The sequence below is a fragment of the Anas acuta genome, chromosome 1 (genome assembly GCF_963932015.1).
Source record: "Anas acuta chromosome 1, bAnaAcu1.1, whole genome shotgun sequence".
Taxonomy (NCBI): domain Eukaryota; kingdom Metazoa; phylum Chordata; class Aves; order Anseriformes; family Anatidae; genus Anas; species Anas acuta.
Window position 1 is genome coordinate 117,391,520 of NC_088979.1, and position 13,343 is coordinate 117,404,862.

The following is a 13,343-nucleotide window of genomic DNA, read 5'->3' on the forward strand; positions in this document are numbered from 1 at the left end:
TGAATCGGTACATACTTACTCTGCTGTGTCAAATGCTTTTTAAAGAAGTGAAGGGACACTCTGTTCTGGCAGATTGTATATCATGCAGTCTGCCTGTGCTGCACTGACTTCACGATGAGTCAAGTATGGTCTGTCCTTCCACAGCTGGTGTAAGTCCCCTATATGAATATAAAGAATCTTAAATGCCATTTGGCTGGAAAGATTGTTAAAATGTGCTTGTGTCTGATCTAGATAAAATTTGTAGCACTCAGTGACCTGGTAGCTCAAGGCCACATATCAATAATTGCAGAGTCGCTGTTCAAGTTCCCCATGCGGAGCGTGGTACAGGTTCCTCAGACAAAACAGCTTGTGATCCTGCAGCTGAAGATCATATCACAGTGTCCTACCTCCAGCAAGGAACAAAAGTTTCATGGGCAGTTTTAATCCTGGCATTTCCTACCTGTGAGTGCGTGTTTTTGAGCCCTTGATGTTCTTTTTGTGTGTCATATGATCGTAAGTCTACACTTCTGAGTGTTTTCCACCCAGTACTTGGGTATTTTGTCTGGAGCTCTCTAACAGTGAGCTTTTGTGTCCTCCTTTGCAGAACCTTTGCTACTGCTCCATTTGTAATCCTCAGTGATCAATTCTGCAGTGAGACAAAGCAGCCTAAGCCATGCCTGCTTAAGCATCTACAGTAATGAGACTAAATGTTTTGGCATTGAGGAGCTGCTCTAAACAGAGCTTCTTTTGTGACAGATGCCTACTGGAAGTTATTGAAATCTCATATCAGTGTTTTTGTTAAGTTTTGAAACATACTGCTTCCTTTATTACCTGCTTCCTTAGCAGTTCTTTTTGTCATTCAACAAATTAATAACGCAGCTGTGTTAGGAGCCAGTTTTGCATCTGAACTTGAGGACTACTTTCACCAGAAGGCAATTCAGTTACGTACTGTGTCAGGTGCAAGGTGCTGGGGCCAACCTGGGACAAACACTGAGCTGGTTTGTTACTGGGCTCTTGGATGTGGAGCTGCTTTCATGCCTCTGCCAGCATGGGATGAGCAGCCTTCCTTGCCGTGAGGCTGCTCCCTCCATCCCTAACTGTTTTCCCATTAGGAGCTAGAGCAGCTAACTTGGTTTTTAAATGGGAGCTTGCCCTCGGTAAGATCAAAAAGCTTCATGCTGGGAATTGAATGCACTTTTAAATAAATGCAGCACCTCTCCAGAGCAGTGTCAGGTGTTCCAGCGACAAAGCAAGTGAAGCTATCTGCTCTACTCTAGTGACAAAACAAGGGAAGGAAGGGGTGGGAGGAGTGGTGGTGACCCTGCACAGAGATCAGAGCAGAGAGGACGGATCATGCTGCTAGCCCTGATGCTGGAAATTGCAGCTGTCTGCACACTCTGAACACAGTTGACCAGAGGTGCTGGCTGCAGAAGGCGTTGTGGCTCTCTGGTGCTCTAGAATAGACAAAATAGGAAGCTGGGTCGTAGCTGGTTTGCCTGCTTTGGTTTCCTGCTCTAGGAAGGTAACTGCAGTCTTGAGTCCTACCCACAGCCCTGCACCTGCCTACACAGGGCCTTGATTCTCTCTCTTTGTCTTCAAAGTGCACTTTTTCCCCACTCACTGCGAAATCCCTGCCCATTCTTGCACATGGTCCATCAAGATTGCTTAGTAGCACTCCTTCATGATAAGGATGCCCATTTAATTCAGCTGGTGGCAGTCTGTGTGGTCATACTGAACATCTTTGGTTCCATCTCCTGCTGCCTACATCTGCAGGGCGGGCTGCTCTAGGAGTCTAGGTCTAGGAGTAACACGGTGGATTGTCTCACATGGCTGAAGTGTGTGAAAGGACGATGAGCATTCCCCCTAACTGCCCACGAGGGTAAATATTGGCTTTATTAGTGGGCACTTCTCTCTTGCCAGCATTTCAGTGTTGCAACAGCACGGTTAGTTCTCGCCTGCTGAGGCCGTGCCGACTGGGAGACCACCCATGTCCCTTTGAATCCAGGAGAGTGAGGGGAGCATTTTCCCCGTGTTGCAGCCAAACCCATTTTCTTCCAGTGTAGCACAAGCCTGCAACTTCATGCTGGAAGTGTTGGGGGAGAGGGGTGGCAGAGCAGGAAAAGATGGACGTGTGGCCAGAAGGCTGGTGCCCCTGATACCCCAAAGGTGGAAGCTGCAGCCGTGTTTTCAACAGTGGCAGCAGAGCAGAAGAAAAGTCAGCTCACAGAATATAGCCCAAGAGACGGTTTACCATATTTACATAGATTTACACAGAACTGCTTGCTAATTTGCTAGGCCGTGCTGTTGCATACACGTTGCAAAGCATCAAACAAATACAGCTTCCTAACCTCTTCCTGTTTTCTGATGCACAAAGTGTGAACAGCGGGTTTGTCTGGATCTCATAAAAGGCCAGAGGGGTGATGTTTCCCACAGCGATCTGTGAGCAGGCTGGGTCAGAGCCGTGCCCCTGCTGCCCCTAAGCACGCTGCTGACCTTGCACGCAGGGAGCACTCTGCACCAGCAAGTTTCCCTCGTAGGAGAGAGAGGCTTTGCTCAGGTTTAGGAACTGAGGAACAGCTCAAGCTAAACCAAAAGAGCCTTCTGACGTCTAAGTGGTGGTTAACCAGTCCTTTGCTCTAGTTTAAAACTCATCTTTAAAACTTACTTACAAGTTTCTTTTTTATTCAGTTTTAAATTAAACCAGTGCGTTTTCCTTGTGATAGCAGGGACAAAGAGAAGGAAGAAAGGGAGGATGTCAGAAACGAACCAGTTGGATGTGTACGTGCATGCAGCCTTTAAGAGCAAGGCCTGGCTCTGGCGTTTGGATGTAGCTCTTTCTTTTCTCTTAAAAAGCAGAAGTCCAGAAACTTTACCAGCTGCCAGCTATTGATAGTAAGCCTGGGTGGGACAGTCTCAGGTTGAACTAGTTACCTTCTCCTTGCAATTTCATACAGGGACAGCAGAGCAGAGGCATGTGTGGAGTTGAGAGAAGGGGTAACGAGGTGTCAGCATCTCTTAAAATAATGCTTTCTCTGCCAATAACTTACTCTTTTCCAGTGGACAAGTCATTCAGTTCCTATGTGCCTAGGGTGGTGCCTTCATGTCACAGAGTCTTCTTTGGTACCACTGGTTTCAGGTGCTGCTCTTTCACTTCCCAACATCATCTTCTCCTTCCCTTTCTCCTCCCTCCAAAGCTCATTCCTGCTCCTGTGTCACTGCCACGTTCATCAGTCAGTGTTTGCCCAGCAGTATTATCAGTCTGTTAGCTGCTAAGACTATAAAATATACATTAAAAAAAAAAAAAAAAAGTCATTGTGAGGTTTGTTTGGGGCAGTTACACCATCTGGTTCATGGAGCAGTGCACAACTGAGGGGTCGGCCTTCTGGGAGGTGAAGGTGGCACAAGGGATGAGTGAGGAAGGTGCAGAAGCGGCAGGCACTGCAGACCTTGCTGCCACCGCATTCTTCACATTGACAAACCACAGCCTCCATTTCAGCACTAAACAGCAATGAAAGGAGGTGCCATGAGTCATTACTAAAAGATGTTTGTAAAGTGTTTTGAGATCCTTACGGATACAATGCAGAGAAATGTCCTTGAAGAGCAGAAATCTCTGTTCTTACCCTGCAAGATTTGCTAGGCAGAAAGTAATAAACAAGGACTATTGCAGGTCATGGTTAGACTTAGAGCATCAGCTCCAGCTTGGGAAGGAGAGACCTGGATTGTGTAAGAATTTTGTGTAAGAACTGCACATTTTGAGAAGCAGGCGGAGGGAGGTGAGGGAGTTAAGTTGCAGATACTTGGTGGTGGTCTAATTGCAAGAAGGTGGAAATGAGACTCACAGCTATGGGTTAAGCATCTGACCCCGTTCAGTATATGGTGGGCTGAGCAATTTTAGTCTAGCAGGCTGAGACTTTTGACAGCAATAAAGCTATAATTTGCAGCTACCAGTGTAAATGTTATAAATCTCCCACTCCGTGATAGTTTGTTGTCATTCTCTCCCAGCTCACTTGTCCCGTGTGTGGTGCTGGCACAAGTGTTTGTGTCGTAATGCTGTGAACCAGATAACCATTTTGAAGGGAAAGTTATTTCTCACCCTGAGCTAATTCAGCAGGCAGCTGCGTGAACACGGGGGTCAAGGAAGAGTGTGGTGCAGGAGCGTGAATGCATGGATAAAGGTGAGGAGCATCAAGGCTTTTTAAATCAAATTTAGCATCACTGATGTCTCAGTTTAACCAGAGCAAAAGAGGGAAATGAGCTCTTGCCTATCTTCTAGAAGCCTTGACTTCTGCATTTTTAAAAGACAGATGAGCAGAAAATATGCACCAAGACTTGACAGATAATTACAGGCAGGAGAGAAAAAGGAGGAAGGGAAAAAGCAAACAGGTTGGGCAGAAAGATCTTATACAAGCATTTTGTGTCAGAAATCTGTTTGTAAAGGGAAAAAAAACAAACAAACAAACAAACAAACAAAAAAACAGGCAGCCCTCTTTAAGTGTGTCCCTCAATTTGGCTGTAAGTTCACAGCTCTCCTGAGCTTCTGTACCCGGCACTACAGTACTGGGCAGTCACCATTGCACTCACACACCCTGTGCTGTGCAGCCCTGCTGCCACTTTGGGTCACGCAGTAAGCTGGATCACCCTGCTGATCTGGCCAAAAACTTGCCTGTCAGTAATCCCTAGATCTAGTGCAAGTGAAGGGCTTGAAACATGCAGCAGCCCAGGTTGAGAAGTTTAAGACACTTTGAAATAGCTGTGAGGCAGATCAGGGACCTCTGGTTCCCCATCCCATAGCACACCTCATGTGGGAGCAAGAAGGTAGCATTCAGTGGATATAGTTGGCCACGTCATGCACTAGGTGTTATGCTAGGCAGATAGTTACAACCAAGCAAAAGCTCTGTTTTACAGAGCTCTGAGATTTGAGGCTTTGGTGTATTAAATGTTTTGTCTGTGAGAACCCAGTAGAGTGTCTCTGCTCTGAAAAGACACCAAAGAGAAGTTGAGAGAATCGTTTGTGGAGGGAACACAGTTCTGCATCTGTTCCTGCCAGCCTCCAATACAACGACCTGTGCACCTGGCTCTTTGATACACGTCTTACCCTTTTGTTTGCTTGTTTGTTTGTTTGTTTTTTCCCCCACAAGCCTGAAGACCCTGGGGTAAAAGATTTTCCATGGCTCTTTGTTTCTGTAAAAGGAGCTGGTCTTGTGTAGTTGCTGGCATGAGGGATATTTGTTTTGAGGGGAGCTTTTGCAGAAGCAGAAGAAGTGAGGACCCCTACGACAGCAAAAATCTCTTTTTTCTTCACTTGTATGCTGCTGCTGTACACTGCTAAGTTGTTAGCCCAAATACGACTGTATTTCAGGAGCAGGGAAAGACCTTGTAAAACCCTGAGGGATCCCATGGGATGGGATGCACTAGGCCAATGTGAAAATCATGCAGCACTTGTGCTTTAATTGCCAGCTCTGTCCTTGCTCATGAAGTCAGCATGCTCTTCTGACTGGGCTCCCCATAGGCTTTCTGCCAGCCCGGTTATTGCAGAAATTCTGCATCATTTTGCATGGTGGTTTTCGTATGGCACAGCTTTAAGCACTGCAGGCTTGGTTCTCCCTTTTTTGGAGATTGTTTCTCCATTTTTGTTTTTATGTATTGCTTGCTTTTATTCTGCCCTTTGTTTCTTTCACCGTATTGTTCATTTATTTGCACTCCCTTTGTGCCTTGTCTCAAGGCTGTGAGCAGAGTCTCAGTACAGGGAATTCATTGCGCTAACACGTCAGAGTGGAAAGAGCTCCCATTCAGGCCCAGGAGTATTTTTTTAAAGGGGAAACCGTGTTATCCACAGCTCCAGGTTTGTATTGTGTGATGTACAAGGACTGTCCCCTTTGGCATGGCTTTGTCTCCTGCTGCTTTTGACGGAGTATGAATTGAGGAACAGAGAAATAATGACAGAGGAGCTAGCTGGAGCCTGCTGAAGGGGAAGCGAGAGCAAGCAGGGCTGATGTCCAAAGCCACAGGCCACAGAGGGATCCCGTGGAGCACAGTCCTGACTTGGTGCAAGATATCGAACAGGCAGGTGGGAGCAGAGAGCAGGGTCTGCACCTTGGGGTGGGCTGCCACATTTCTGCTCCTGAGCTGCTGCAGTTCCCAAGAGCACTGCCTTGAGCTGCTCTCAGTTTAGACGTGCACTCAGATGTTCAGCTGTGACATGCAGCAGGGGAATAGCAAGTACATACCCCTATGTCTGCATGGTGGGAGAGGGCAGCCTAACTGCCAGGCAGCCTTGCAGAATCTGTCTCTGAATATCAGTCAGTGCTGGGCTCCCATGGGAGGCTCAGGACAGTGGGGCTGTCAGAGAAGCAGGTTGCCGTGTCAGCAGTGAGAAGGCTGATATGAACAGAGATGATTGGGAGAGGAAAAACAAAGATGCTTTTTTAACTCCACAGCAGTACCCGGCAAACTTCACACCTTCCTGAAGCAGGACTGCAATGCAGGCAGGACAAGTCCCATCAGTGCTTGCTGGAGTAGCTCTGGCCTGTGCTGAGCCTAGCCTGAAAGAGCCACTTCAAGAAAAAGGAGGTGCAGGTGGAAAAGGCAACGGACACAGCTGGTACCTGCGGGCAAGAACAATGGGGAAGGAAACTGAAGGTCCTGAAACTAGGTAAAGCCCTAGCATGAAAAGCTCTATAAAAAGCAAGTACCCTGATTCCGCGTTGCCTTCTGTAGCTGCTTCTGGTGACACCAGTGTGCGGTCGCTGCCTTGGAGAGCGCTCAGCAAGCAGCATGTGCTGCAAGGCAGCAAGGGAAGGTGGTTTGAGCTGGTGCCCTGTAATGAAAGGAGAACTTGCAGAGTTGCTTAACACAAGGGGAGATTCATGAAAACACAGAATCTATTTGCCCCATATGTGAGTACTTAGCAGTAGCTGGCTCACACTGTGACTTGGTGCTGGTCCTTGGCAAGACCATAGAGCTCCAGAGCTGCTCTGGTTTAAATTCATGTGCTGACATTCCCACCTGAGCAGCTACATTTGGCCTCCAAGCAGTGGTGTTGAATTACTGCATATTTTATACTGCAAGATGTGTGCAAATACCCATGTCTTGTATCTGAATGAGCTTTGTGGGTTTATCCTTCAGATGGTGGATATTTCTTCGTATGATAAAAGATTCAGAGACTTCATTTCAGAGATCAGTGTGACTTCTAATAAGCAATTAAGTCCATGGCAAGTCAATCACTCTATAATTAGCTCCAATCTGTGTTCCCATTAGCTACAACATCCTTTACCTGCCATTGAACAGCCAGCAGTAAAAGGTGTGAAAATCCTTGTGACCTTGGAAATACATCCAAAAAAATGAAGCAAAACCCTCTGGTCAGACTCTTGCAGGCAACTGAGAACACGCAGGAGGGGATGCCTGTTGGAGAAATCACTGCTCAGGAAATCCTCAGCTGTGCTATCTAGTAAAGCTTACTGCTTTTTATTAGTCCTGAGAAGCTATGACAGGTAATTTCACTGATGGGAGAGTAAGGATAAACAGAAAAGCAGGCATTATTCAAGAATTTGGCTGCAGTAGCAACATTTTTCACAGTAGCTACGGTCTCTGGTCTCCCACACACCTCACCCAAGCCTCACTATGGATCCACATGCACACCAGCTTATAGAGATGACCCAGCTGAGTATAGTCCTGACTTAAAGATGATTTCTAAATGAGGCTAGCAAAGGCCACGTGAGAGCCAGTGTGGTTCGATTCAGCAGAAGCAGCTGCCAGCCTGCCTCACAACCGTCCCCACTAAGGCATTTCTTGTTTGGAGGTATATCACTCTTGAAATAGGTCTAGCTTTACAGGCAAGACCAGGTATTTTTCAAGCAATACAACAAAGTAAAGACACAGGCATTTAACAGGATTTTAAGATGCTGCCAAGCACTGCAGGGAAGATAAATACCTTACTTGCACTAATTCCTAAGCTGGGGTATTGTATAAGCCAGGTTGCAGCTTGAGCTTGGTTCTCTCACTACTATGTGTTTATGTAACAGCTGCTCTGAATGGATCCTCTCTAGTGTTTCTTTAATATGCCACAATGCAGTGATAAACTTGGAAGCTGGTATTCTCTCCAGTAATATCCTCTTTCTTTTTAACATCTCGTCGTATTTTACTGTGTGCATTTTTCATCAGATGCAAATGGCTACAAGGGGTGCCTCGTCACAAAGAAAACAGCTCTCCTGTGTTCCAGTTAGCAGGTACCATGTAGACTGTGAACAAAGCTAGAGATGGGCAGGACTTGAAAGGAAGAGCGTTCCTCATCAGTGCTTCCCCCCAGACACACACACACACACACTTTTAATGGCAAATATTGCCACAAACAGCAAAATACTAGAAGTGAATAGTCTGAACAGCCGATAAAAACCATTCAGTAGGTCTGTGCAGAGCATGGGTAACTATAATCAGCTCATTTTTAATGCTGTGACTTGAACAGCTGTGTGCTGATAGCAGCATTATCCAAACAAGAGAGAAGTTGCTCCTGTGCAGAGCTCTGTGGCTTCCTAAGTACTCCTTGGTTGCACCAAAACCAAAAGGGCCAAGCTGAAAAGTGGCAGAGGCTGTGTATGTATGGGGGAAAACTTCCAGGTGTGGCAGGAAGATTCACATGTAAAGATGCTGGATGGGCATCCAGCAGCATCCCAGAGCAGCATGCTCGTGAGGGGAAGAAAAATAAGCCATCTGAAGGGGCTGATCCTGCAAAGACTTTGGGGTAGTGACTTGTTACTAAAGCTGGGGGGAGAAAACCAAAAGCAGCAGCAATTTCATGCTGTAACCTTTCTATTTCAGTGTGTGATTTTTACACAGAACCATCATGCTTTTACAAAGTTATCATTTTTCAAATGTATCATTTGGGTTCAGCTGGAGCAGTCAGAGTGACTCAGGGTGCTTTCTCTTCTCGTTGTTGACCTTTTGCTTCATAGAAAGTTTAAAAATGGAAAATTCTCTCTTTCCATTCTGCTAGATGCCATGTCATTGCCATCGATGTGTGCTCTTGCAGAGGCAGTGCAACTTTGCCTTGTATTTTCCTGATGAAGACCTGCTACTGAATTGTGTTCTGGTCTTTTTTTCTGGGAATGTTTCACACAGCCCCTAAAAAAGGCTTGGTTACATTGTAGGGAGCTGGAAGGGTGAGAGGAGCCTGCAGTAGCTCCTTGTGTAAGGAACAGTTTCCTGCACTGGGCAGATTTGGTGTGATTTATGACCCAAAGAAACACTTGCTGTTGAGATGGGGTGCCTCGTCCAGCCCTGGAATAGCTCCTGTGGACTCAGTGCACCTCCAGCAATTTCACAGATACTGCTCTTCAGAGACAGGTGCTAACTAGACACTGCAGCTATTACAGCCTGGCAGAGTTTCTCAGCAGTGCCCCAAAATTTTATGCTTGAGGGAACATACCCTGTTTCATTTCACCAGACAAATGTTTTTTAACCTTTTTCCAATTTGCCAGCCACTAAAAATTCCAGCAGAGGTGTGGACTCCTGTGGGCCGAGTTAGTTTCCTTTTCTTGGTTTTTATCTGTAGTCTTCTTAAAAATAGTTCGTGGACCCTTGGGGTCTCACATACTATGGGATGAAAACTACAGTACTAGATCAATAAACAGATCCACTGGTGAAATGAACAGGTCTAATCCCAGATGCAAACAGTGCAGAAAGAGGGTGCAGAGTTAGTCCTGCTTTATTTGTTAGTTGTTTGGTAATGTGTTCTTGTGGATAAGGCCCTGCTGTAGCAGTCAGGAGACTGGGTAGCAAACAGACCTGTGGCTGTGCAACGTGCTCTGCAAAGCAGAAAGTGTGGTTAATGCTTGTGGAGAGATGGGACAGGTACTTAGCTCAGTATTTTGGAGCCATGGAAGCAATATTAAATAGAAAACCAGCTTCCAAAAAGGACAAGTAGACAGGCATGGTTATTGTTGTGGCAAGTTCTGAAGAAGGCTTTTCCTGAGGTCCTGCGTAACTACAGAGAGACCTTTTTCTGTGACATTACCAGGAGCTGGCTTCCTAGGGTGATGACAGTGGTAGAAGCACTTAACATTTGTGTGACAGAGAGAGCCTGTCCATGTCCTGGTGCCATCAGAAGGAATTTCCTCTTCAGTGTGTAGAAGACTTCTTTCTTCTGTATTGCAGGAGCCAGTGGGAACACAATACTTCATTCAGAAGTTCAGCACATCTCCAGTTAAGACTGCATGAGCTGGCTGCAATTCAGCCTGCTCTTTAACAATGCCTTCAACCTTTTAACTTTGCCAACAGGCTTTGGAAGAGCACCACATTCAACTAATAAAATACAAGGGCTAAATTTTCCATTCCCACTCTGAATTGCTGTCAGATCACAACCTGCTGGCAGGACATCGTTACCATGTCTTACCTTCTTTGTGAAATTACTGGGTTGGTGATGCTCTCTGTGAGAGGTCAGGAAAGTTTTTGCAGGAGTTTTGCGGAGAGCTGAATACCCAGGAATAGGAGAATGTCTTGTCTTCCTACTAAACATGCCATCAGCCTACTGGGCAAAAACATAGGATCCATCTCGATATTCTTTTTCTAAGCTGGGTAAGTGAGATCTGCACTCTTGCTGTTTGGATATGCTTCCAGATGCTGAGGAGGTTCCAGCAAATCTGTGGCTAATTCTTCATGTCTCACAACACTGGCACGTTTTAACTAGTACTTGCTGCTGTTCTGAATGGCTGACTTTTACAGCTGGATGTCTGGAAACCAGAGGATTTGTTTTTAGTGATCAGTTTTAATCATGGATTGAATGAGAATTTGTCCCAGGAGGGGAGACAGTACAGGAAGGTGTCAAACAATTTTCATGGTTGGAAATGAAAGCTTCCAAGCCTTTTCAGAATGCACCTTCTGAAAGAAGATACAAGGAGGAGAGGCCTGTGCTCTGTTCTCTGCAAGGAATCAGTCCTAATTTGGTGGATTAAGAGGATGGCATGCTTGGAGGTTAGCCTGTGTGAGGTCCAGAGATAAGAGGTTCAAGAACATCCTTTCTTTTGTAGGTACACTGAGTATTTCAAGCATGATGTTCTATGTTCTGGCTGTCCTGCACCAGAATAAATGTAAGTTATTTCCACTGCAGCCAGAAAGACAGAACATGCTGCGTGTTAGAGCTGAATCCTCATGTTCAGAGTCAATCAGGGACCATCCCAGACAATTGCTCATGACCCACTGTGCCTGTATGCAGATTTTACATCTACCATCTGACCTCACATCCCCTCCATGTATCTGCTGAACACTGCAGATGTCATGCTGAGCCCCAGGACCTGCAAGTACAGAGTGCTTGTCTAATAATCTTGTTACTCCTGGAAGGCTTTCCAGGAGCAGAATGTGCTGTTCAGGTCTGATACTGCCTTTAGTGAGTCTGCCCCCCCCTCCCTTTAATGACGTGCACTGATACACCATTAGAAAGCTGCCTTGTAGCTACTCCTCAGCTTTCACCTCGGTGTATGTCCCTGCTTTTTTGGTTCAGAGACCAAATGCAGTAACACTTGGCATTTACAAAACGCTGTAACCTGTGCAGAGTGTTGTCCTGATAGAAGGCTGCTGACCCACATGCCATCTGTATGAATTAGGTCATACTGGCTGTGTTTTGTCTTCACCGTACAGATAAGGGACTTATCCTTCTGGAAAGTGGGCTGGAAGTCACCACAAGGATTTTACTCCCAGCAGCGCTTGTGATGTTTGATTTACTGGCCCTAAGTGGAGATAATAAAAACAAAGGGGGGAAAAGGTCATAAAGTGCAAGGTGTTTATTCTGCCCCAGCGAGAGGGTGCAGCCTGGGCACTGCCCGGAAGGGAGAATGTCTCTGCAGTGCCTCTAAATAGAAGTCTGTGATACTGTAGTGATCCTAGGAGATCCCAGCAAGAGGCAAGGCTTTTTTTACTGATCTGCAAGCAAATGCATAGCAATATGCCATTCTTGCCCCCCAACCATGATGGTACATTTACTGGGAGGGAATCAGGAGAAGGATCCAGCTCACAGAGAACTGAGAGGAGCTACGGCTTCCTACGTCACATTAAAACTTGTGGCAGAGCCAAACCTTAACCCCCTTCTCCCTCTCGGTGCTCAACCATCCTGTCTCCAAATGTCCCTGTGCCGCTGTGCCTGCAAAGCCATCGTTCTGAAGAGTATTAGTATCTGCCTCTGAAGTGACTTCAGCGCAGTTTCTCTCTTCCTCACCCCCGCACCCTCTCTTATTAATTTGAAAACTCCTATTTATAAACCTGCTCGAGCCTGCTTGCTCAGGGAGGAGGAGCCGAAACGCTCAGCACACAGGCTGGGATACTCAGCAGAGATGCAGGCAGAGCTACTTCTCACTCAAAGGGTAATAACCAGATGGAACAAGTCAGCAGGAAGAGTGCCTGAAATGTCACAGAAATGAGATCAAGCAACAGCTAGAGCTTTGTGTCTGCAGGCAGAAGGGGGAGAATCGCAGGATCTCAGGGAAAAGTAAGAAAAAAGGGCTGAGTGGAAGGAAAATATGTAAGCAGCTAAGCACATTGCACTAAATGGCCCAATCATTGTCCCAGACCTTCACTCTTCTGTTACGCATTTTTGAAGCTCTCTCCCAGCCCCTCCGACAGCGAACAGGAGGCCTAAAGAGCTGGCTTGCTGCAAAAAGTGTGCCATGCTGCTGACTGTGGAGTGACTTGTCACCTCTGTTGTTAAACAGATCGCTCCCCTCCCTGCATCTCACAGAGATGCACAGCCCTTGTTAAGCTTGGGCCTGCCTGCAATTTCTGTGGCTCCTGGTGGTTTTGTGCTGTCAAGCTAGAGAACAGGCTGATGACAACATGAACCCCTGTGGTGGAAGAAGGAAGTACCTAAATAGCTGTCCTACATCGTATGGCACTATATGCAACCACTTGACTTCCCTTAACTCTCCTCCTGGCCGTATTTTATGGTAATGATCCAGACAGGACCCAACTAGCTCTGCTGTTCTAGAGAACCCCAGGACCATTGTGGGAGACTAGGTAAGTTCATCTGCTGTGAAGAAAGAAAAAAAAACGTCGTTTCCTAAGGTTTATGCAAAGAATAAACACAACTGCAGTTAGCCATAAGGAGTTACATTCATGGGGAGAAACAGAAACACATTGTTCAAAAAAACAGAGGAGAACAAAGAGGTTCAATGAGAATCCAAGACCAAAGCCATTTCTGCCAAGGGACTGGCATCAGCGTGCTGAACACAACCTCACCTCTTCCCCTTCCGGCTTACCAAGTGATTTCATGGAGCTCTTTGGGCTGGCACCTCCCTGAGTGCTCTTCTTCCCTGGGTTGGTGCCAGGGAAGGCAGAGGACCTGCTGTCCCCTGCTTTCTGCTCTGCTCTTCTCCAGCCTGGAT

At 46.4% G+C, this 13,343-nt stretch overlaps 1 long non-coding RNA gene across 1 annotated transcript; it reads left to right on the forward strand.

Annotated features, from left to right (window-relative positions):
* Positions 1-558: 558 nt before the first annotated feature.
* Positions 559-10,518, forward strand: LOC137863385 (uncharacterized). Its single transcript, XR_011100889.1, has 3 exons — positions 559-1,858; positions 2,934-2,973; positions 6,417-10,518. It is a non-coding gene; the product is annotated as an uncharacterized lncRNA (long non-coding RNA).
* The last annotated feature ends 2,825 nt before the right edge of the window (positions 10,519-13,343 follow it).